The sequence below is a fragment of the Emydura macquarii genome, unplaced genomic scaffold (genome assembly GCF_026122565.2).
Source record: "Emydura macquarii macquarii isolate MOO-44397 ecotype Brisbane River unplaced genomic scaffold, CSIRO-AGI_Emac_v2 contig_561, whole genome shotgun sequence".
In the NCBI taxonomy this organism is placed as follows: domain Eukaryota; kingdom Metazoa; phylum Chordata; order Testudines; family Chelidae; genus Emydura; species Emydura macquarii.
This window is the reverse complement of record NW_027130698.1, coordinates 6,040,865-6,066,445: the sequence shown is the minus strand read 5'-3', so window position 1 is coordinate 6,066,445 and position 25,581 is coordinate 6,040,865. Positions and strand designations below refer to the sequence as shown.

Genomic DNA, 25,581 nt, shown 5'->3' with positions numbered 1-25,581 from the left:
CCCCACCCCCATTGCCTGCTGCGCACTAGCCATCAAGGCGGACCTGGCTGACAAGCATTCACATTTTATTTATGCACTTTGATCTAGTCTCATTTCAAAGAGGACAAGGTCAAAGCATGTTAGTCCAAGGAAATGAACACTGAACCTGTGATGCACTTGCACAACTGGGAATGATTAAGTGACATAGGTAGCTTTTTTCATCCCCTATCATGAGACAGTGGAAATCACATCATCATCCAGAGATTGGCCTGCATAGCTGGTGATTTGGAAAAAAAAAATAAATTATCTGATTTCAAAGCTGTGTGACTCAACATCTCTTACTATAAATATTTATAATACAATGCCTTTAAACCATGCACAGGACTCTCTCAATTCACTACTGAAATGCAGTCATTTGTGGCTTGAAACACAGCTGCTGTTTAACAATAGCTTAGAATAGGAAAAAAACAACTTGCCTTTCTGAATCTGAAAGGCAAAATTTTATGGCAGTAGAATTTAACCATCTAAGTTGGAGTTTGACCAAGACATGAGGAAAACCCCCGTCTCTGCTACAAGTTCTGTGAAATCATTAATGCACATGTGTACGTATCTTCCAAAACCCCCTTAATTTCAGTAGCTTATATTCACTTGTAGTTACCTTTCAAATATGAAACAGAGTCAAGGACAAGTATATGCCATTGATCGTAAGCGCTCTGATTTTCTTATCTCGTTCAGAGTTTTGCTGTGTTTTGAATACCTTGATATGTACCTTTGGTTGTGTTTTTATTTTTGTGACATTTTTGTGACATATTTTTCATTCCCTTACATCCCTCAGACAAATGCCAGGAATGATGCAGTATATAAAATGTATGGCCCAGTGATGTTACATTTCCTTCAAATGCTTGCCAATAATGACTTCAACGATTAGATTGCCAGTCCTGTATCTCTCTTCAGTTTTGAAAGTCTCTTTGAATGCTTCAAATTCCATGCTAGTCGCATGATTTTACTTGGTGGGAGACAGCTGTGAAAAGAGAACACACACTACCTAGGGCCTCACTTTATTTCTTTTGGGAGGCATGGAAATAATGGCCATGATCCTCAGATCTGTCCGAGTTGTGTTTTTCATAGGATCCATACAGGTGAATAGCTCTGTGCTCCCTACTCCCCAGCATAAGGAAGACCAGCTTCATGGATAATCTAATTTATACCAGACAGTAATAGGTCCGAAGAAACTGTTATGCCAGATGAGGATCGCTGGAGCACCAAAATACTCTGACTACGGCCCTCCTTTGGGCATATCTCCCACAACTAGTGCCAGACCCAGCTCCACACCAGCCACCATTCTCCCACGGTGAAGGAGTCAATCATTGCCATATTATGGTGGTTTTACAGAATCTTTGTGCTATTCTGATCATGCAAATGGGCCATAACAGGCCACTCTGTGGTCCAATATGTGTTTGACACCACTGCGTGGGATTAAATCCAAGAATTAAACCAGTATAAACGTGATTAGAGTTAGATCCTTGGATATAGATCTCTCTTTTGGAGGAAAATGGTAGGTTTTATTTTAATGAATAGACAGTTTAAAAAAACCAAATAATAATATGCATTATTACTTACCAAACATCACATTTGATTATGTGCCTCTTTCTTTTTTACTGTAAATTTTCCAACATTGGAAACAGCAACATGACCATTCTCCTTTTTGCATGTTGTTCCCCTCCTCCTATGATGTCTAAAGAGTGAACATGCAGTCCTTGAACAGTTTCAGGAAGAAAAGCACAGCTAAAATCTGTGGTTTGTGATTCACTGCGGGATATGTCAATGACTTCCTGACATTTTAGGGCTTAAATCATTATGGGAAATATAGGCAATTCCCTAAAAATCCAGGGCCAACTCCTCAGTTGGTGTTAATCGGAATAGTTTCCTTGAAGCCCATAGAGCTGCACCAATTTACACTAGTTGAGAGCATCTGGTCCATTATTCTGGCAATATCATTGACAATATGCTAAGGAACAAAATCTTGAGTTTTCATTTGTTTTATAACAGCTAGTCTCAGAAACTGGCATAGAGATTTTAATATAGCCTGGTGCAAAATCTACAAGGTTTGCATCTTTAGAAATAGTGCATGCATTCCTCAAAATAAAGGGCTTCAAAATCATGTCATCATTCAGATGAATCAGTTCTCTGAAGTAACAAAAATAATACTCTTTCAATAGTACATGATGTGGGAAAAAATATACTTTTGGGGCAAAAAAGTATAATTTTATGATACAAGTCTCCAGTGTGCTTTTTCTATTTACAGTGTATCTGTATAATATACATTGTAAGAAATGAAAAACATGCCCCCAACTTTAAATAAGCCCTAGGTATTTTTCCACAAGAGAGCCAATGAAGCTTTTCTTTCCAACAAGCATTAAATGCTAAGAAGTCGAGTGAGTAAAATATTTTAAACATTTACTGGTTTGATAAAAATCTTCTGAAAGGTTCTCTTTTGTCTCCCCCATTTCCTTTACTTTGCATTTCATGCAGCACAGCAGAAATAGCTTTGTTATTTCAGCTGGTAATAATTTAACAGTCCTGTTGTAAATTTTGCAGAAACCTCAACAAACACAAAAAGATGTTTGGGTGACTGTAGCATGGAAAAAAATAGTTTCACACAGTCTTTTGGGGGACTTTTAATAACATTAATAATATTTTCATGGAGTCACATGGTACCTAATGGCCAAAATAAATCTTGAGTAAATAGCAACTCACCCCAATTTTTATTTTTAATCTTAGCCTTGAAATATTAAGCATTATATTACATCCAAAACACTAGACATTTGGGGCCAATCCAGCACAAAAATATTGATGGCCTTTTGGGCCACAGAAGCTGAGGAAGGCCGTCTGTGTTGTCTCAGCAAAGGGCCAATTTATTCAGAGGAAAGGTTACTTGTTACAGATGCCTGCATGCAATCTTGCATTACAGTCAAAGAGTTGTGGAGCAGTTTGGGGGCAAGAAAGAAGAGATTTCATACAGCTTCACAACTCCAATCAGAGGATGACAAACTCCACCCCTAAAACAAGTACAACTGGTGATAATCATTTCTATGACAGAATTCCCAGCACACGTCTATAGCCAAAGTGACAAGATGGGTGAGGTAACAACTTTTATTGAACTAACTTCTCCTAGTGAAAGAGAAAAGCTTTTGAGCTTACACAGATCTCTTCTTCAGGTCTGGGCAAAATAGAGTCAAATTGACATTCAAAGTCACTAATATTCAGTGATCAGGCATTGTGGAAACAAATTCCTAGAAATTTTGGTATGCATCTGTTCTGGTTTGTGTTGTGGTGTAAGCCAACTTTCACTGTATGTTTTGTATGGTGTAAAGAAGGAGAATAAGAAAAAATTTAAACCCACAAAGCCTTATCAGAATATATTATGTTTAAAATGTCCCACTAATACTAAATACATTTGAATTACCTAGGACATAAAATCAGGAAGTATTTTCACCTTTTAAACACACACACACATCAGAGAAGCACAAAGCAGGTTTGAGGTTTGCCCTCCAAAAACATACCTCAACCTACCAAGCCCTATAGTGAACCAATGTGTGAACAAAGACCAAAAGTGAGAACCACACAAAATTATTCATACATGAAATTTAAAATGCTGCGGGATTCATTCCTTTAGTGTTAATAACTGTACCACCTCACTTTCACGTCTCTTATTTCTGATATACTTAATTTTAAATAATAAAAAGGAGATGCTAAACTTGTGTGGAACATAGTTAGTTCATTTTAGTCTGAGCTATGTTTCTCAAAATGAGGGACAATTCAGAAGAACGCTTCCTTTGGAAGTATGTACTATGATATTTCTTGTTGAAAGGTCATCTATTCCAGTCCCCTGGGCTCAATCGAGGCCCATTCCAGTCCTACATTTCTATGATTTTAGTGTAGAACATCTTATCTATCTCAAATATATATGTACTACTTATTACACAGAAATACATTCAAACATTAACTTTAAATGGCTTGGAACAGGACACAGGGAAATAAATTAATGTGCATAAAACCTCCCTGGGGTTGAGTTTTAGAGCAATCAAGCACCAAAATCTCATTGGATTCCTACAACTCTTAAGGAAGGTTAGTAATATCTTTTTAATAGATAGCTGCTGCAAGTGCCTTAACAAAGGGTCTTTACTTCATATGTTATGGGTGTGCCTGCAAATTTACTCCTTTTGGGATGCAGTTTGTACAGAGAGTGATGTAGGTCTTCCTCAGCCAGTCTCTGCAACAGCTGTTTTGGAGATAGGACTCAATTAGCTGGCTTCAATAGTTGTGAAAAGGAAACAGTGGCTTCTTAGATCTACTTTAACTGCCAAAATTCTCATCCTCTCTATGTATAAAGCAGACAGATCTGCAGCTATAACCCTATAAAATTTGCCAAGTATGTAAAATAAAGTCAATAAATTACAAACACATGTAGCAACAATTTGTTGAGCTATGTAGCCATCAAATACATTTGAATATTTTGTTCAACTTACAAGATTACTCTGCTGTCTGGTACTTACAGTATGGCTGACACCCTTATGATTTTGTGTTACAGAAATAGTTTCCACTTGCTAAAAACTTTCCACTCTCCACTTACAAATAATAAAGACTTTTTCTAAAGTCTTGAGTGGTCTTTTCCTCTTATTTCTTTATTCACTCTCTTATGTTTGGCTTGATTGTACATTCAAACAGTTGCATACTTCGTTTGCAAAAATGTATTTGGAATGTTGTATATTAATTTTAACACATAAAAAATTATAAACAGACACAAACATATTACACACACACACACACACACACACACACACACACACACACACACACACACACACAGATAGAAACTCAAAGTCTGTGCATGAGTGTGAAAGACAGACTTGGGATCAGAAATTTTGTCTTCCAGAAGCCTTGACTTAAATAATGATTCATTTGCAAGACAGCTGCGTAAAATCACTGAGACAAAAGACTTTTTTCAGAGTGGGAAAGTGAGCTTGAAGATATCCTGAAGTGAGGTATACAGTATCATAAATGCTTCAAATATATTCTCAAATTATTTTATAACTAACAAAAACCTTTGAAGTCTGTGTTGTCACTATGACAACTGGGACTTACAAACAACCTCCCAAGAGGTATGAAGATGACCTATGTGAAGAACAGCTCTCTTTCACTTCTCTTCAGTTTATCCTCTCTAGCTTTTTGTTCTTCTATTATGCATATTAATATAGCCAAATGTTCCAAATAGAGATGGCTGTAATGACTTCTACCTGAGGACAGTTATAATTGAAGGAAATGTACAATGTACTTGGACTTTGCAGGTTTGTATTGAAAAAATGCATGAAAAGAGTAAATATATAAAGAGGGGAAGTCTCAAAAACACCAAGGAGATTTAGATTCATACGTCCCATTGGTATTTAAGCAAGAGAGAGCTAGAAGAATCTATAAGCAAGGTTTATCCTCCAGCCCAAAAGGTTTCAGCTTTCAGATATCTGGAGAAGTCCTCTCAACCTCCATAACACACCTACACACACACAAAGCTGAGCACTGATAGACTATACTGAAGGATACAGTCCAGAAAAGGAGAGAGAGATGACAGCCTAACTTCAACATGAGCAATATGTTAGCAGCAGCAGAAGAAAAAAAAACATTTAAGGAAGACCGGAATGGCTAAGATTGGTTAAGCAGTGATTAAGGGAAAGATACTAGCCTACAAATATGAGTGGCATAAACACAAGGATGAAGAGGAATATTTTATTGTGGGAGCATAGGGATATAACTAGGAAATATGAGACAACATTAAGGAAGACAAAGTGGATGGATATCAGGAAGAACTTTCTGATAGTGAGATATTTGTGTGTGTATTCATACTACTACATTCTGATTCTAGAAATATTATTGAAGATATATTACTAATAGTCTCCATTATATATATACTGAAACCAGTAATCTCTGTAAGGGCATATATACACCGTAAAAAAAAAAAAAAAAAAAAAGTATTCTTAATTCAGATTACTTAACCTGCATTAAAAAACTCAGGTTAAAGTAATGTGAAGACATGGCAACTTGGACTTTAATCAGAATTCACAGCTCATGTTCAAGCCTATAGGGCAGGTAAGGGTTGAATTCAACCCATTAACTCAAGTTATAAGCAGAATTGTCTTCACTGTTATTTAAATCTGTTAGTTAATGCAGGTTAGTTAACCTGAATTAAGAACATACTCCCTCCCTTCTTTTTTTGTGTAAAATTATTCTACAAGTGAAATTAACTTTGTGTACCTGCTGAATCAGGCTATGATACAGTCCCCCAGTGAAGGAAGCCCCATTACTTGACACAGTTAATACGAAGTTAAACCAAACACTAGAAAAACATACCATAGGAAGCCACTCTGTAATTGCAGGGTAATGTACTAGATGAGCCAACCACTCTCATCTGGAACTTAAATGACCAAAAACAAAATCAAGAAACATTTTTTAAACATTCATTACCGGATTCAGAGCTATTGATTTAGACCAGCTGAGAATCTGGCCCTCTGTCTCATAACTAGAGAGCATTTGAGTGGCCTTCCTTTGCTCTGACTTTTTAATCTTTGTTCACAAAACTTCCAGTGAAATTGTGTAAAAAGCTGTGCCTTTGAAATCTAATGTTTGTATTGGATGGAATAAACTTTGCTCATTTTCTGTACTAGGCATATTAACAATCATTTCCACATGTGTCTTTTTCTTTATCAAAACACATATTTGAAATGATAACTTTTAGATAGAAATCTGTGTGTCTCATATAGAACATGATAATCTGGAACCAAATGCATTAGTGTGCAGTTTACCAAATTTTATTAACATAGAAGTTTTCCATTAGAGGGTAAATGATTTATCGCAGCAGGACAGAGCTGGAAAGGTGTGCTAGTCTGTCACATGACACTACTTTAGAAGGAGTAGTAGTGAAGACCCTACCGAGCTACTATATAGAAAAACCCAGCAGTTATGAAAGAGATCTTCTTTGACATTCGGGACACATAGGGATTTGGTATGGTGCAGGAGCTGTAATTCTAGTCAAGCACATGCTCTGCTGAAGCAATTGTCCTCCTTGATGACATTGTTTATGCTACAAATTATGCAATATATGGTAAACTCTGAATAGGTGACCCACACAAAAGGGGACTTGAGTCTGCACTGAGGCCCTCAGCTTTGGGGTCCTCCACCAGCCATCATAGCTCACTTGTAGTTGTGTTGCCAGGACATTTTCTAGTCGTCGCTGCCACTAGAAGCCGGCCATCTATCTCATTCACACACAGTCCAGGGGGTTTTCCCAGCATGGAGGTACTTGCTGAACAATTGACCAAGCCCCAGGTTACATAAACTTGCTGCTAGTTGGGTTTTTCCACTGACGACCATATTCCTTCCCCAGCAGTAGATCCCTCAGAGGGCTCTCTACAGGGCTAGCATAAATGATGATGATGTCACAGAGACAGCAAGGCCCACATCTAGGAGATCTTCCTACAGGTTCCTATCCACATTGCTGTAACTGGGCCTCAGATTTTCTTTTCTTTCCCCTCTCCCCCCGACTAACTTTATGAAGGTTGCTTTACTGGTTAAAAATATTCAGTGGCAAGCGAAACCTTCAGCAGATGGGGATTCACTTTTCTGTGGAACCATTCCACATCTCTCTACAAAGTTGTTTCCTGGTATTTTCTAGCTGAGAAACACAGGACCAGTCCTCCTGTTAATGAAATTGCTGAGATTTTACCAGTAGGAAGTTCGCTCATCTGTTTTTTTGCCTCTTTTTGCCTCATGTACTGTAGTAGAGATTATATGAGTCACTCCATAATGTCTGATATTAACAGCCTGATTTTACACATTTTTTTTAACATGAATTATCAGAAATAGTTTCTTTCCCTTTTGGAAATGATTAAAATTTTAAACCATTTAACAAAACACTGACTGCCACGAGTGCCCAACTTAGAGGTTATATTTTGATAACTTTCTCACATGTGATTTGGATCAGAACCAACTGGCTTTCGGATTTCTCTTCAAAATGATAGTTCATCTAAAATTTCACAGTGTTTAAGAAACACTGCACAACAAAATGAAATTCTGATGTTTTACTGTTTGACTTCCACAAACAAGCAGTAGTTCTGCAAGAAGTATTTTACCACCAGGTATTGTTTGGATTTAATTCTACCGTGATGTTCCCAGATTCAGAAAAATAGATTGAGCTTAGTTAATATCACTCTTTTCTCATTATTCAAAATGAACTTTAATGCAAAGCAGTGGTAGCAGAGAAGGGAGAATGGAAGGCAAATTTGTTCTCATTTTCTTAGTAGTCCAGATAAGATGCATTTGTATGTTTTGGCTTTCAGTAGCAGAAATAGAATTGCTATATAAATGTCAGCTTGAGCTGAGAGAACCAACAATTCACTCCCCACCCCCTACCTCTTAATTCTGATTATTGCCAGACAGAGAACCAGCCCCCCTCTGAATGCTGCTTTCAGAATGGTTTCATTGTGTGTGTGTTGGGGGGAAGGGGAGGGGGGGAAATGGACTTACTTTACCAATGGAAAGGCTGTTATCTTGCAACCCCTGTTTATAGTTAACTACAACCCATACTTAAAGCCTTTAAAGTCTGCTTCTTATTTAGTCCTTGTGTGTTCAGGAAAGGCTTTTGGGGAGTTTTAACCCATTGCTGTCCCTTGTGACAACATGACACAGTTGAATCAAGAGCTGGAAAAATTGCTCCATGTCTGACGTGGCACAGTACTGTAGCCAAACCCTGTGAATAAGTAATGACTGCTTTTTGTTTTCCTGGCTTGGTAGTTAAAGGCTAATGAGAGGTTAAAATTTCTAGAACTAAGTCAGCAGAAGCCAAGCCAACAACATTCACACAAACCCAAATGACATACAATATAAAGCATTTTAGTATTAAATCATATGGGAATCTGGTGAAGGGAGAGAGAAAAAGAAATGCACTTTTTTTTTCTTGCTCTTCCCTTTTTTCAGCATTCACAAGATTTTCTTTTCAGGTTTTTCTTTTGTTTGATTTCAAAGTATTCCTTATTGACACACAAAGCAATTGTTGTTTAGGATTTTCAATGCAAAAAAAAAAAAAAAAAAATTGCTAGTAATTGAGCATTAGTTCTCATCTGCTGTACTTGGCAACTCAAGATGGAGAATATGACTAGTCGAACTATTACATGCAATTGGGTCAAACAATAAGAATATGTAAAGTGAAAGATGAAGAGATGGAGACTTGCTGTAAACAAAATGAGTTGCTAATGGGATCCAGCAAGGAGAATTGGGAAAGGAAAAACACTTATGTGCAAATTAATTTATCTACAAGGAAGTTCAGCCCTACCTTCGGAAAGCAGACTGTAGTTTAGCTGGCCAAATGAAGCCTTTACTAACACTTACCTAATTTTTCTCTAACTACACAGCAAGGGTGAGCACAGCAGGAGACATTTAGATTTTAATGCTGACCTCAACTCAAAAGACTTGAACAACCTGAATCCTACTCGTATATTAAAAAGAGCACTTTGGAGAATTTACCGTCACTAGGATCCAGAAATTGACTCTTCTCATCCAATTGTGAGAAGTAGCTTATCTCCTCCTACTGATCATGTTCCAGAAAAGGACTTTTCAGTGGAAAAAACCCATAATTAAAGCTCAACAAATAATTGATTTTCTGGGTTGGTTGCTGAACTGAAAAATCCCCCCCAAAATTTGGTTGGAGTGGATGTGGAATAGAAATATTTTGGTTTTTCCCTCACTGAAACATAAAACCAGAAATATTTGTTTCAGGTAGAACAAAAAAGTTGTTTGACAGGTGTTAAGTTGTTCGTTTCTTAAAATCTAGATACATTTTTAAATGAAATATTTCCAAATAAGAGGTCAAGCAGTTTCACTTAGAAACTCTTGGAAAAAAAAAGAGCTAGTCTTTTTCAGATTTCTATTTTTTTCCTTTTCAGTTCAAGCTATTTGCTGAATTCGTGAATAGTTTTGGTCAACCTGAAACTGCATTATTCAGCAAATAAACTAGTTATCTGAAAAATTTCACCAATAATGTATATCTAACCAATTTAATGCTGTATGTGGGCAGGGAGAGAAATCAACTTCAGCTCGTTTTTATTGACAATGCCCAAGTCTCCCCATATCTCAGGTCCTTTCTACAAGGAAAGTTGCACCATTACATTTCCTTTAGGTAAAAGTGAAAATTGATTTAGTTAAACCAACACAAACCCTGTGTGCATGAACACTCTTATTTCAGTGAAGAGTAGTTTACTGCAGTTTAGCTTAAATTAATCCAAAATAGGTTTAAACTAAACCAAAATAAGCCACTCTTAAAACCTAAATAAATGTGTCCACACAGGGGTTTATTCTGGTTTGAGCTAAACTGGTGCAGCTCTATCATATAGACGGGGCCTCAGTGGAAGTCAGTGGAGACACACCAGCCAAAAAATAAAAATAAAAAAAATGGTGTAACAGAGATCAGGCCCACCATGTTTATGTTCATTTTGGCAGATGATGCAGTGAAATTTGCTCCTGAACTATTTTGCTTAGCTACGCATGTGTAACTACACCTTATAAATATCTGTGTGTGCTACACTAAAAACTAGAAACAATTCTTCATTACAAACATAGGAAACAGCAGCTTAAGCCACTAATATCTTACATACTGTTAAAATGGTAAAAGAAAACTTCTCTCTGCCACTGCTCTGCACATATGATTTTTATATACGTGACCAATTGTGTGCGCATGTCACTTGCACACAACAGTTTACATTCATAGTTTTAGGCCAATACTTTCTACATAGATGAAACTAGGAACACACAGTAATAAAAGCCTCAGACAAGTGACATTTATTAAGCTTGTAGACACTTCCTGTACTGTATCCTGAATATGTCTTTTGCAGTTTTTTAATATTTTAAGTTAATTACAATATTCAACTAATTTATAACATTCTATAGTGCTTTGTCCCCATCCCATCCCAGCTGCCTGATGTTGTGGCACAGATCAGGGTTTTGAGCTAAAAGATTAAACAAATTACACAGTACTTTCTTCCCCTTCCCCTGCTCCCTTGAATAGTACGTACTATAATTAGCAAGGTTCATTAATCAAAGCTGCCTTTTGTAAGCTGTCAGATGCTTATGTGTCACTTTACAGTTCATTCTTGGTGAAAAATACTTAATATATGCTAGTGAAAATTTTGTGATTACTTTGAAATGATAATTTTTGTTGTTTTAAAAAGGTCTCTCTCTCAGGTTTTTGAATTTGCCCATGATGATTTTCTTTGGTTATCACAATGGTGAAATCAGTCGCCCTGTGATCAACCGGCTTTTTATACATTGGCTAATCACATCCCAATGGAAGATAAGCAAGTTGAGGCTGCAGAGTATGTATCAACATGACCACACCATCTAAAATAAACTGGAGAATCCCAGCCATACGTCCAACAAATGTTTCATCTTCTGGATTGTGAAAATAATCCTAATTGTTATGTGCCCCTCATAAAAGTCCCTAATCTAGAGGAATACTGGTCCCCTACAACCTGCATTGATTTCAGGGGGAGTTCCCGGTGCTCAGCATTTGTTGAGACCAAGATCTAGTGTTCTGAAATGAGAGAACAACCAGGTAGCCAAGTTTATATTAAATTAATCTGTAGTAAACACTGTCTACATAACAGCCAAAATCTCACTTGCAACACTGGAGCGCACCTATTTGCATGCAGAGAAGAAAACCACCTTTCCACATGGAGTGAAAATATCACATGCAAATGGATAACCTTTATACCTAAATGATCATTAGAATATACCAATATATGTTTATACACGCAAATCTGGGTGGAGTTTAGAAATCTTGCAGGTACGATTTCAAAAACTATTTTCAAAATTTGATAAATGTTCACATATACGAGCACTTGAGAAATTACACAACTGATGAAATTCCTACTGACAATAGTTGGGAACCAAAGACATCTCATGGTAACAATGTGGAAAAAAACAAACAACCCAACAACAACAAAAAAAAACATACATACAACATTGCCACTCCTATTTGTCAGGCATTAACTTATTTCACATAGCCTCTTATGAATGGATGTTGGTCACAGCTGTAGGTCAAGGGTATTCAGCTCACCCCACAACCCAGCCCTTACACCTACTTTTCCTCAAGTGACCCCATATACCAAACATATTTTTGCGCTATTCCAGATATGTTTGTGCTGTTTTAGCCAACAAAATTAAACCAAAATGCCATAATGAATATTAATTTGTTGATTTTTAAAGCTTCTGTGTAGCATGTGTGGGTGAAATATCTATTATCCATCAGCTTTTCTAAAGTGATCATCATAATAGGTATTTACATTAAAATTGAAATTAGCAAGTTATTATGATAGTAAAACATTTTTAAAGTATAATGCATATACTGTTACTGAAAGTTTAATGCATTGCCTGTTCCTTCCAAATGTTATACAGTCAGTCAAATAAATGCAGTTATTTTCTTCACAACTAGAAAGACTAAAAATACAATTTTGAATGGTTTCCATAGGCACTTTTATGAGACTCAGAAAACAACTTCACAACCCCACTTTGGGGTCATAACCTGAAGGCTGAGAACCACAGCTTTATAGGATTAGTATCTCGCCACTTGGCAGTTTTTGCATCAAAAGAAAACACAATGTTTCTTGTTAAAGAAAACACGGATGTTTTTGTTCCAAAAACAAAAACAACATGTCAAAAGAAAAGTAAATGAAGATAGTCAGGTAAGCTACAGTTCATACCTCTAAAAATGGAAATGCTTTGCAGTCCTTTGATGTCTTATTCTTCGGTTGCTCATTTGTGTCATACGGCAGATCTTCGTTTTACTAGCTTTTGGTCTTCCTTTCATCTGGTGAAATTCTTTAGGTCTTCCCAATACAGAAATAAGCATGGTCTTCTCCAATTCCTGTCCAAAAATGGATCCAGAAAATGTGAAAGTCAGATTTGTGGCAGAGTTACATTTGACTAAGAATCCATTCTAAGCAACGTTCAAATGGCTGATTCAAAAGCACAACAAACATAAGCCTGGGACAAAATGTTACAATGTTATCTATTAAAGCTAAGATTATAAAACTGAACATGGACTATGGTTTTTTGTACACTAAAAGTAAATTTAAACAATTCCTTGGTGTCAAGAGGAAATTAAAAACAATGGAAATTTGTTCCAAATATTCCTTCCAGATAAGATGTGGATTGAGAAAGAAGTATTGGGGGTTAGCTGTAATAAGGATTTGGGGATGTGTTAGATGCTCAGAGTACAGCAAATGAGCTCACTCTGGTAGGGGGTAAAGCTGTCAGGAATTTCACTCCAGAGGGTGGGGTTACAAATTGGACATTTTTGTTTGGTTTTGAATTATAATATTTAGGTGTAGATAGTAGGTTGTCCGGTCCCTGATTGGAGGAATCCATAGAGCAGACTGCACCCAGGAGCCTGCATGGAACTGCGCATCTCAATGCAGAGACTGAAGGGATGACATTCATATCCACAAGATTCAGCAGGCCACCTCAAAGATGAATAGAAATGACTTAGTGAGTTATTAAGTTTCTTTATTTGTACATATATCGTTTTGTATTATGTTTGTCCCTGTTTATTTGTAAAGGGGAAATGTGAGACTCTCTCTTTAAGAGGGCCATGCTTGGAAGTCAATACCAATATCAGGGGCTGATCTAAAACCCTACAAAGTCAATGGAGAAACTTCTATTAATTTCAGTGGGGGTTTAGAGCTGATCCTTTAGTTGCATATACCATAGCACAGTCAATGTTTTCCACTATGCACTGTGTATAATTTCTACGGCTTTCTCTATTCTATGCCCCGCACATGATGTCCTGATTCTGCACCATTAACATGAGAAAAGAAATGAGTGCAATAAGTCACTCCCTGTTGCCCTTACTCTGACCCACAGCAACTGATGTACCATTTCAGAAATGGCACTCTCCGTTAGAAAAAATGTATTGTACTGTAAACAATGAACTAAGGCCACAGCATTTTCATTGAAGTTATGCCTAATGAGCATGGTTTTCCGCTACCTTACTTCACATGCACAGATCTGAATCCAATATAGCTGGCTTGACAGTTACAGAAGCATTTCATTTATTGGGAAAAGGCCAACAAGAGACAAGAACAACTTGCAGCAATTAGAAGCTTCTGGTGGCAACACCTGCTGATGGAAGACTGTGATAGCTACTCTGATCTCATCCAGAGGGCATATTTGATTGTTCTTTACAATACTGGATGTTCTTCAAGAACACAAGTTTAGAGTCATATTCAAGTAATCAGAAATATAAAGTGTCCTGGGGTTGTAGTAATAACAACAATACCACCTCATATTTATTTTGAGATACACTGATTAAAAGAAAGTAATGAGTAATCACACTGAAGTCAATAGAGTTATCCTGGTGTAAAGACAACATAAATGAGAGAGATTTAGTATGTGAAGAACGTATTAAAACATTGTTTTCACATTCCTTTAAATTCTCTAACCTCACTGATGTGCAGTGTTTTGCATATAGTTTTACAAAAGTGAGTCCAAATTCTGTTCACCATGGAGTCAATCCAGATTTATACCAATGTAACTGAAAGAAGAATCTAGCCCAAAGTGTTTGGCGATTAATTACATTATTTGTCACTCACACATCTTTTTTTACTTCTCGGCATCCCAGAATGATGTGGGTTGCAAGAATATAGGTCATACACAGAGTCTGAAGTGTCAAACATTTTTTAACCACATAAGAAAGACTTAATTAAAAAGATGCAGTTTGAGGAAAAGGTGACAAATTACACCATATGAAAATGATACATTGATTTATTAGGATTTATATTAAGACTTAGTAATCATGGAGACTAGTTGTATCATTTTATAATGTAACTAGTGTATTTTCCTCTTTCCATCTGGGAAATAGATAAAACATATGTATTGCTGTAACACAGTGGAAAACAAGATTTTCTTAATGCAAGAATGACTTCGTTAAAGTTTAGGGAACCACAGCTGTAGATTGCTACAAGAACAGCAGCAAAAAGCATCCCATTATTTTAAATGGTAAAAATTATTTAGCACAGTTCTTGAGGGAATCACAAACACAAGAGAGACAAAAAGTCCTCCTTTCAGTTATCACAGCCTCAGTTTTACCAACATTCACGCTAAGTCCAGCCTCCTCAGAACTGTGGTGTAACCATTCAAAACTTCACAGTCCCACAACTTTTCACATATATCACTAAGTCATCAATAAATAGTATGTTCCAAAGTGGCTACCTTCGCATAGTCTCACTTACCACATCTATTACAACCAAAAATAGAAGGGGCTCAATGCTGATCCCCTGATGGAGGCCAATGTCTAATGTAAATTCTGTACTGTAGCCCCATTTAGTTTTGACTACAGTAGTCACTCTCTCACACACAGCCTGGATAGACTGACACATTCTTTTAGCACATCTCCCAGTCACAAACTGCACAAAATTAGTTTTTCGGATACCCAATCATATGCCTTCTTCAGGTCCACAAAGACCATACCCAGTTGCCATCCCTTTTCTCTGAGCTTCTCTATAATGATTCATAGCACAAACATGTCAGCAATTGTACCCCTTCCCAGTATGAATCCATACCGACCTGTCCCCTGAAATCCTGGCCCCATTGAAGTCAATGGGGGCTAGAATTTCACCCAGAATGTCCATTGATGGGAGTAGATCCTTTGACTGGCATTGGCAGTGCAGAGAATATTACTACTTCCTGTTGTGATGTATTCATGTGCTTTAAAGGGAATTCTGGGGAGAGGGACAACTGGGGAAATCCTAAAAGCATGATTCCAATGGATCTCAGCCAGAGATCCATGTGTTTTGATCGCAGTACCAATAGCCATTTGTGCCAAGCATCCTCCTGTCCCCTGACAGAACGTGTCCAGGAACTATCAGAAGAGATCACAACGTGAGGGGAAGATTCGTACACCCCAAACTCCTCCCATGAGTAGGTCTGCATTAAGGGTTGTTCTGAGCAAAGGAATTTTTACTGTGCGTTGCATATTAGCAATTTTGTGCCCACTGGTAAATAACTTCATAGGAGGCTCCATAATTTGGTATGTGATTTGAAACTTTCCATTTTCTTCGATACTCCCAAGTAACCCTCCTTCAGCTTAAAACATACACAAATAAATATGTAGTCTATTCTTAATATGCATTACAAGAAATACTATATTAATAGCTGTCGGCAAAGCACACTAAAAATTGTGTAGGATCTACCCACCTGATTGTATTCATACTAAGACATTTTGGTAAGCATTTTTCCTGTTTCCATTTAGTCTGCAGTTAGGGCATGCTGTGAGTGAGTCCTGCTAGATCTCAGAACTAAGCAGAGCCAAGCTATATTATTATTTGACTAGTGCCTAGGAAATAAGTAGCCATTTATAATCCCGTAATACTTCTCTTCAGAGTAACAGTGTTTCCTTTCAGGGACTAGACAAATTTAAATTCATGCAATCCCACATATAGTTTCAACTGAATATGGTATTCTCTCTCCTTCCGCTCTTAAACCATTGTGTTAGTGTGCTATTAAATAGCTGTTACATTCCATGATAAAGGTGAGTAATGCATTCCTTATTAATGCTAGCAGAAATATTTTCAAAATCATTAAAATTTCATTTACAATGACAAATGATAAGTGTGTAAAATTTTGTACAGTTTTTCAACCATCAAGATTTCAATGGAAAAAATGGGAAAACATTTAACAATTTTCATAAAAAATATTTCCTGTGTTTTGGCCAGCTGTAACTCCTACTTAGTGATTCGTTATTTTTTCATGACGTAGAAGCGTTTATTAATTAATGGTTGTAAAGAGTTTTCAAATTCTTGGATGAAATTATATATAAACAAAATATTTCAAACTGCTCAAAAATTGAATTTACATTAATGAGCAACCCCATTTTAAACTGGAGGGTATAATTCTTTTAAAAATGGAATGTACCAAGTATTCCATGTTTTCACAGAGATTAACCAACCATTTACTACTATTAGCAATTTGCCAAGATTCATCGTGGATTCTCTGTCACTGACAATTTTTAAATCAAGATGGGATTTTTTTAAAAAAGATCCACTTTAATAATTATTTTGGGGAAGTTCTATGGCCTGTGTTATTCAGGAGGTAAGACTAAATGATTACAATAGAGCCTTGTGCCCTGGGAATCTATGAGTCTGTACCAATCTGCAGAACCTATGGCATTCTGCTTTGTAATTCTCCCCCAATCACTCCCGTTCATCATTATTTATAATTATCCTCATTATTAAGACATTTCAGATTGAAGTGCATTTTTCCTCATCCACTAACTCTCTAAATTATACAAAAATGAGTACGCACATCCACAAATTTAAGGGCACATGTATACAAAACAGGTGGTTTGATAGCCCATCTGTGCACAAGTACATCCCCTCCCCAACAATCCACTAAAGTTTTATTGTTTATTGAAGCTTTAACCCCTTCTTTTTCAGGAAAGTGTCCGAATATATTGCACAGATACATAGTAATAGTTTGTTTGCTCTTTCTCATAGAAACAGGAAGTACGTGTGGGCAGAAACTAACATTTGTGTAACAAATGCATTTTTTCAACAGGAAGCCCACGTCTTGTTTGCCCAAACAGTTCTTTTGTAGTGCACACACAGTCTATCCCGCTATGCAAATTGAACAACGAGGTGTTCTTTTCCCTCCCTGGCCCCAGAATTCTGGTGGAGTTCATTTAATTTCTATGTAAAATGTAATCAGCTTGATAATAGGTCACTCACAGAAACATTCTGCTTGCAGGATCTCCTGCTGTTATGCTAATTCCATGGTAATACAATATACAACCAAGGCCCATGAACATTATTAGATCATGCATTTCATTTTGGTAATGCTGTGCAGTAGGGTGTTAAAAAGAGTGCCAGTCAATACTGCAGATACAGCTAAGTTACAAAAATAAAATTGTATTTTTAATAATATTATTATAATCAAAATGCTGGTCATGTCTGCAGATTTAATAAGCCCTTATTAGAGCACCATTGAGTTGTTCACCAAAGCTTCTTTTTTCATGAATATGAAATTGCCTGCTAAATTCACACAAAACAGAGGGCCTGAAATCCAATGTGGTCTAGGCCACAAAACCAGAAACATTCAAATGACTCCAGGTGAGGTGCTATAAAGTACTATTCAGAACAAGGTTGATAGCAAAGTGAGCAGAAGGGATGATTTTTCAGGTTTGTAAGACACATGGAAGAGGGGTAAAGCAGGAGATTATTGTAATGTGCAAGAAGCTTAACATTTAAAGTTTGTGGATTTTGTTGAAAAATTTAACCTTTCTACTTGTGGATCATTTTTTAATGAAAATTAGCCCATTCCCCTCTAAAATTGGCTAATTTCAAACCTCTACTTCAAAACTGTAACTTTCAAAACCATGTTCAGACAAATATCAACTTGCACATTGAAATACACAAAATTAGAATGTATACCCTTTTCAGTGTAAAATCCTAGTGTCATGAAATTTGGCAGGAAGGGAGTGAAGGGAGAGAATAGAAACCTGCAGATATGGAACCAGGTAAGAAACCCAAGATATGCCTTCTCAGAACTCCATTCTTCATCAAACAATACCAACCTCAGTGAGATTCTGTCCTGGGCCCTCCTTTTTGGGCTGTTTGCAAGACTGGGGCCTAGAACTGGGTGTGGGGTTTTTTTTTTTTTTTTTTTTGGGAATCACAGCTGCAGTTGTCCAGCCCTCATTATCATCTCAAAAAGTGTTGAGAAAAACTTCAATGAAGGGGTAAGTCTACTGCTGCTTCCAAGTTTGTGGGAATCACCACCAACTGGGAGGTAGCTTAAAATAATAAACACGTCTTTATATAAATATGTCTATTGTTCCTCATGATAGAAAGGTTTGTATAAGTTTGAAAAATGTGAAAAACCCTACATATTTTAATAGGCTCTTCCAGGATTTATCTATTCAGAAGAAATGGAATATGAATATGAATTCACATTTTCTGGGCTGAATATCTGACCTTGTCCTTTGTTCACCTCTACTGGCCGGAGGCAAGGGCAAGAAGAATTTCCCAGGTTAGGATGAGGGATGGAATGTGTTAATAATAAAGTTGATCTTAGTCTAGAAAGAAAATAATATCCTAGATTGTTTATGAAAGAGAAAAAATTTCATTCCACTTCCAGCGTTGTTGTACAGAACAATGCCTCCAGACTGATTTGATCAGATTATGGAATTCTAATCAGATGGAGTTGACGGTGAATCATAAAACAAGTCCATAAAGATTTAATTCTGTCAAAAGAGAGCCAAGAAGGGAAGCGCAATAGTTCATTTGGTCTGTGGCATCCTACAACTTCCTCTTGGATTCAGAAACATTTAGAGTGGTGGCAACTATTTCCTGATGGGATGTGAAGCCTTAAGTTAAAAACAAAACAAAGCAAAAAAGTCACATCTGAAATGAAAATATTTTTCAGTCTGATTAACTTTTTTTTTTTTTTTTTCGTAAAGGGGTGGTGGTTGAAAACACTCCTGATAAATTCAGCTTTAAGAGTAAGTATTTTTAGTATATCTTGTGGAGCAGCTTACTTCCCAAAAGGGAAAGCTACTTCACAAACTTGATTGCTCACTTGCTGTGTTTTCCTAGAGATTTCTCCAGCATGGGGGTCTTCAGAACATGCCTTCTTTAGGATGTAGAATTCTCCAGCAAAATGAGATACTCAGCACGTTTCAAAGAAATCTGAAGGGCCATTTTCACAATTGAGTGAGTAAAATGAGTTATTCTGGAAAATCTAGGTTTAGGATACACCTTCATGAGTGAAAAGCCTGGGCATACACCATACAAGTGATTCTGTCTGTCTGGAAAGGGAGTACATTACAAGCATAGAAAAGGAACTACATTGATATTACTGTACTATATAACTTCCTATATAACATTTCTACCATACAGTCCTGTTTCTATCTAGTTTTTTCCTCCAGATTGATCTGAATAACTGCAAATAAAGAAAATACCTAAACAAACAGTATATATTAAAAAAGCAGAGAACATCAAAGCTTGATAGTGCTCTGTAGTTTAATTTAAAATTGATATACTGAGCTGTATTTTGAATGTCAGTGGAAACATAATATCAAGACTTGAGGTAAGTATAGGTTAGTACGTACAGGTGGATAAGCTCTCATCCCATTAAGCAGAGAGAGAGAGTGAGGGAAAAAGCCTTTTCGGGAACTTCTTCCCTGTTTGTATTTGTAGATATTTTGTTCATATCTGTTCATCTCTGACCTCTCCGCCTCTTCTCCCCTTTGAAACAGAGCCTTCTTTTGTTTAATTTTTTTTATCTATCTGGTTTTGCAAGAGTGGCTGAGCTACTTTACAATGGAAATCTTTTGAAAGTTTGTATACCTTTATATCTATCTATCTATCAATCCACCTACCTACCTATCTGTGTATCTAATCAAGGTTGCTTTCTGTGTAAGTGTTTCAAGATGGTAGTACTTCCAAAAACGAAAAAAGCTTTCCTGCAATCAGTTTGTCTGGCATGTTTTTAATTCTGTAAGTATTCCTTCCAGAAATGACTATGCTAAACTTGCAGCCAGCTACCCCACACACAAATCATGACATAACTATCAAAATCCCTGAGTACACTCCATGTTAGCTTGTACTTTTACAGTTCTGAGCACAGATATTGAAGATGCCTTTCCCTTTGTAAATTCAGTATTTACCACCCCACAAACACATACTGCAGTCCCCCCCCCACACACACATCCATCTAGATGAAATAAATGGATAAGCAAGCTGAAATCTCCTCCTACTAGCTCTTAAGTAAAATGGCCTCTCTGGCACCAGACCCTTAACTGTATTTCCTTTGCTCATGAAATCTGAATAAAAATACTGAACATAGAGGAAGATCTGAAGTGGCTGCATATAAAATGAGGCTTTAGTTTAGAAACATGTACTTGACCTGAAAGACAAGGGCTTACATCAAAGTATCTAAAAATTTGCATGGCACACAGAAGAATATGGCAAGATTTTTTTTTGTGAATTGTGTACATAGGTTGGGCCTGTCACATCTATATCAATGTCCTTTCAACATTACATACAGTCATTACTAAATCATGCCACCAGTACATGTCTGTGTGTGTGTGTGTGTGTGTCTCTCTCTCTCTCTCTCACACACACACACACACACACACACACACACACACACACACACACACACACACAATGTATACACATACGCACACATACACATTCTGTTACTAGAAACAATTGCATTCACGTTTTTGCTAATTTGGCAACTGTTTGCTCTCAAATACCTGGAAGCTTTCAGTTTATTAGTGTTTGTGTAAACCTGTCTTGCTTCTGTATGTGATTTATAGTATCTGCTCTGATGATTCTTTAACTCCTTAAGTTTTATTACCTATTCAACCATAATAAGCATAATAATAACCACACTAAGCTAGGGGGAGTGGTAGATACCCTGGAAGGTAGGGATAGGATACAGAAGGACCTAAACAAACTGGAGGATTGGCCAAAAGAAGTCTGATGAGCTTCAACTAGGACAAGTGCAGAGTCCTTGGAAGAAGGACTTCCACTTAGGATGGAAGAATCCCATGCACAGCTACAGACTGGGGACAGACAAGCTAGGCAGCAGTTCTGCAGAAAAGGACCTGGGGGTAACAGTGGATAAGAAGCTGGATATGAGTCAGCAGCGTGCCCTGGTTGCCAAGAAGGCTAATAGCATATTGGGCTGCATTAGTAGACACATTGCCAGCAGATTGTGGGAAGTGATCATTCCCCTCTATTCAGCATTGGTGAGGCCGCATTTGGAGTATTGTGTCCAGTTTTGGGCCCCCCACTACAACAAGGATGTGGACAAGTTGGAGAGACTCCAGCGGAGGGCAACCAAAATGATTAGGGGGCTAGAGCACAAGACTTATGAGGAGAGGCTGAGGGAAGTAGGCTTGTTTAGTCTGCAGAAGAGAAGAATGAGGGGGATTTGATAGCAGCCTTTAACTACCTGAAAGGGGGCTCCAGGGAGGATGGAGCTAGGCTGTTCTCAGTGGTGGCAGATGACAGAACAAGGAGCTACAGTCTCAAGTTGCAGTGGGGGAGGTCTAGGTTGGACATTAGGAAAAAGTTTTTCACTAGGAGGTTGGTGAAGCACTGGAATGGGTTACCTAGGGAGGTGGTGGAATCTCCATCTTTAGAGGTTTTTAAGCTGCGGCTTGACAAAACCCTCGCTGGGATTATTTAGCTGAGGTTAGTCCTGCTCTGAACAGAGGGTTGGACTAGATGACCTCCTCCTGATGTCCCTTCCAACTCTATGATTCTATGATTTAATATGTTTAAAAATCAACATCAAATGCTATCACAAGGAATAGGACTCAGCTATCAACCATGTCACACACTATTAAATTGAAAGTTTTACTTGAACATGCATTGTACTGCACTAGTTAATTATAAAAATCCCTCCAGTGCATGGTGTTTTTAAGAGTCACCAATGACGAGGATGTATTTATTATATAACTAACAGCAATCATTAGATACCAAGCAGGAATCTTGTAAAAATCCAGGATTAGAGTTTTTGACTATGATAAAAAAAAGTCTGTAGGACTGAGCTGATGTTTGCAGTGCCTGTATCTGCAAAGTTGTCCTGTGCCACAATAAAATCTATGTTCAAGAAAGAAGAATTCAAACTGGAACAGATGCAGAGGAAGGCTACTCGGATGATGAGGAAAATGAAGACCCTAGCTTACGAGGAGACTAAAAGATCTTGTCTTGTTTAGCCAAGCAAAAGAAAGATTGAGGGGGATACAATTGCTCTGGATTTCTATATCCCAGGGTTAACACTAGGGCAGGAGAAGAGCTGTTTAAGCTAAAAACACTTTTGGTAGAAGAACAAATGGGTATAAACTGGCCATGAATAAATTTAGGCTGAAAATTAGAAGGTTTCTAACTATCAGAAGCGTGATATGAGAGTTGTGGGGGCATATAAACCTAACTGGCTTCAAAATTCTAATTAGCTCTAAAATGGAGCTTGATAAATTTATGAATGTCATTATATGATGTGGCTGCCTGTAACAGCAGTGGAGTAGACTCGAAAAACCTGAAAGTCCCTTCCAGCCCTATGTTCCTATATTCTTCAAACCTTGAAGAAGAAACTTTATCACAATAAGGAAAACAGAATCAGCTATGTCTCTCTCTCTCTGCTTCACTATAGGGCTCCTGCCTCAAACCTTCCTTAGCCAGTCTTTCTGCTCCAGATTTAATGAAACAGTGTGTATATTCACACCCCTTATGTCCACATTCAGTTTCAAGATCAGATCTAGGGTGTGGCCAGTTATCTGGGCACTCCATTGTCTTTTTGAAACACATAGTGAAGAGGGTTGACAAACAAACAATTTCACGATGGAGCATTGGAGATGCTGGGAGCATGGGAGTTGAAATCTCCTTAGATAATTCTTGGAAACTTCATCACCAGTTTGACAGGGGTTCTGCCAGCTCTTCTAAGTAATTCTTTCTGCTAGCAGGTCTGGAGACTTTCAGGATACCAACAATGGCCCTGTCCCTGGATTCAAAGCTGTTTGTTTTCATGAATGCACCTCTTCTGCAATTCAGATTTGAAGGCAAAAGATATTTTGTTCCAGGTCCAGTCTCGACACATACAATGCCATCTCATTAGATGTGCAAGTGACACTCGCTCTAGTCTAGAACCAAAAATCAAGTTGCTGTGTAGTCTTTTACCACATACAACTGATTTCTGAACAGTTTTTGCCTGTTTATGACATTGCTGAATTCAGTCCACTTACACCAAGTCTGAATGTGGTCCCCCACAGTTTCACTGCTAAAAGGAACAACGTGCTAACTTTGGTGAGCAGACTTCCAGAGCAAAACCTCAGATCATACTATGTTCAACGATTTGCAGATGATGGTTTGTGCATGCAGGAGCTATCAGTCTTGTACCACTATGGATACAATATCTGATGTTTTACTGATGCATCTCCCCCAGGTGAAAACCGTCAATGTTATACCCAATTCTGAAACAAGGTTCTTTTACATTCAACACTTTTTCAAAGGCTGTTCTTGTTTATTCTTTGCAAAGGAACACCTAATCAAAACTCAAGTCTTCTCAACTACTGTACTAGCGAACAGAAATTGGTTCCCTTCTCCCCTTCCCTATTAGCCCAATTGTTTTGAGCACAACCTTGTGATTTTTTTTTCTTTATGCAACAAACTAGTTATATTAAAGTGTGAGGGATATTGTCCAGAATTTGAGAGAAACTTTGTTACTATTATAATCTCATTTTTAAAATGCCATCATTCGTCCAATGTGGAATGAAGGGAACCCTTATGTTACTTGTGTGTTTTTATACCACTGTTCTCTCCCATGCCCTGTAAAAATATTTCATCCAATTCAGTGCTACTGTTCAGCTTATAAACACCCCTTGCAGTGTATAAAACTTTTAAGCTGTCCTAATCTTGAAAAAGTGTGTCATGTTTTCTATTATATTTTATTTAAAGTTTTCCAACCACCACCAAGAATAGTTGCAGTATCTATCACAAAATGCATTCAACAAAGATGTGCAGACCAACCTGGGAATAATTTAGGACGGGGTCAGCAACCTGTGGCACACATGCCAAATGTGGCATGTGAGATGATTTTGAGTGGCATGCATCAGGGTTGTATCATTTTGGTGGCGCTGGGCCCACGTCACGAAGATGATGGGTGGAAGGGACAGGGCATATGACCCTCTCACTCCCGCTCCCCGCCGGAAGGGCCAGGTCAGTGTGGCCGCCAGGGATGTCCCCAGGAGGCAGCTCCTCAAAGGAGGGCCCGGCCGGCATCTCCCCAAGCCGGCACCCAGAGGGGTGGCCCCCTCGGTACGCCACTGCCGCTGTATCTGCTGCCCCCACAACAGGGGGGTGGGGAGCAGGAAACAGGCCCACAGACACAGCCGCTGCTGCCACTGCCAGGGGAAGGCACAAATACAGATAGCGGCCCCGGGGCACCAGACACTAAAGATACACCACTGGCCAGGGTGCTGGGCCAATGGCACATGGGAGAGGGGCAGGGGAAAGACATGGCATGTCCCTTCCCATAGGTTGCCTACCCCTGATTTAGGATAATCTTTATGGAAAACTGGTGTTGCAAACAAGATGCTAGGTTGAATTAGCAGAAGGCTCTAGCATGAAGAACGAACAAGGTGATAATTATTAAAATATTTGGGCACTAATTAGACTTCATTTGAAATTTAATATGGGATACAGAGTATTAATCATCACTCTTTTGATTCATTGCAATAACTGCTCTCGTTGTGTGTCACCATTACACATACAGATGGATATTTATTGCTTTAACAAATCAGTTAAGTATTAAAAATACAGAAGAATTTCTTTCCATCTGGCCTGCACATATCTATGTTGAGCCCCATTTCCCTCCTGCCTCAAGAGTGGGATTTAGGGATGGATTTTCTTAAAGCTGTGTTTGCAGAACTCTGGGTTCCGCACACAGACATAGGAGACAAATCCTTGAACTGAACATGCAGATTTTGCATGTATA

General features: G+C 37.8%; 1 long non-coding RNA gene across 1 annotated transcript in view; it reads right to left on the bottom strand.

Moving 5' to 3' along the window:
- LOC137147635 (uncharacterized) overlaps positions 1 to 25,581 on the bottom strand; it is a 153,369-nt gene that overhangs the window by 93,863 nt on the left and 33,925 nt on the right. Inside the window, exon 2 of the long non-coding RNA XR_010918273.1 lies at positions 12,780 to 12,943. This is a non-coding gene — a long non-coding RNA (uncharacterized lncRNA). The remainder of the gene's footprint in view (positions 1 to 12,779; positions 12,944 to 25,581) is intronic.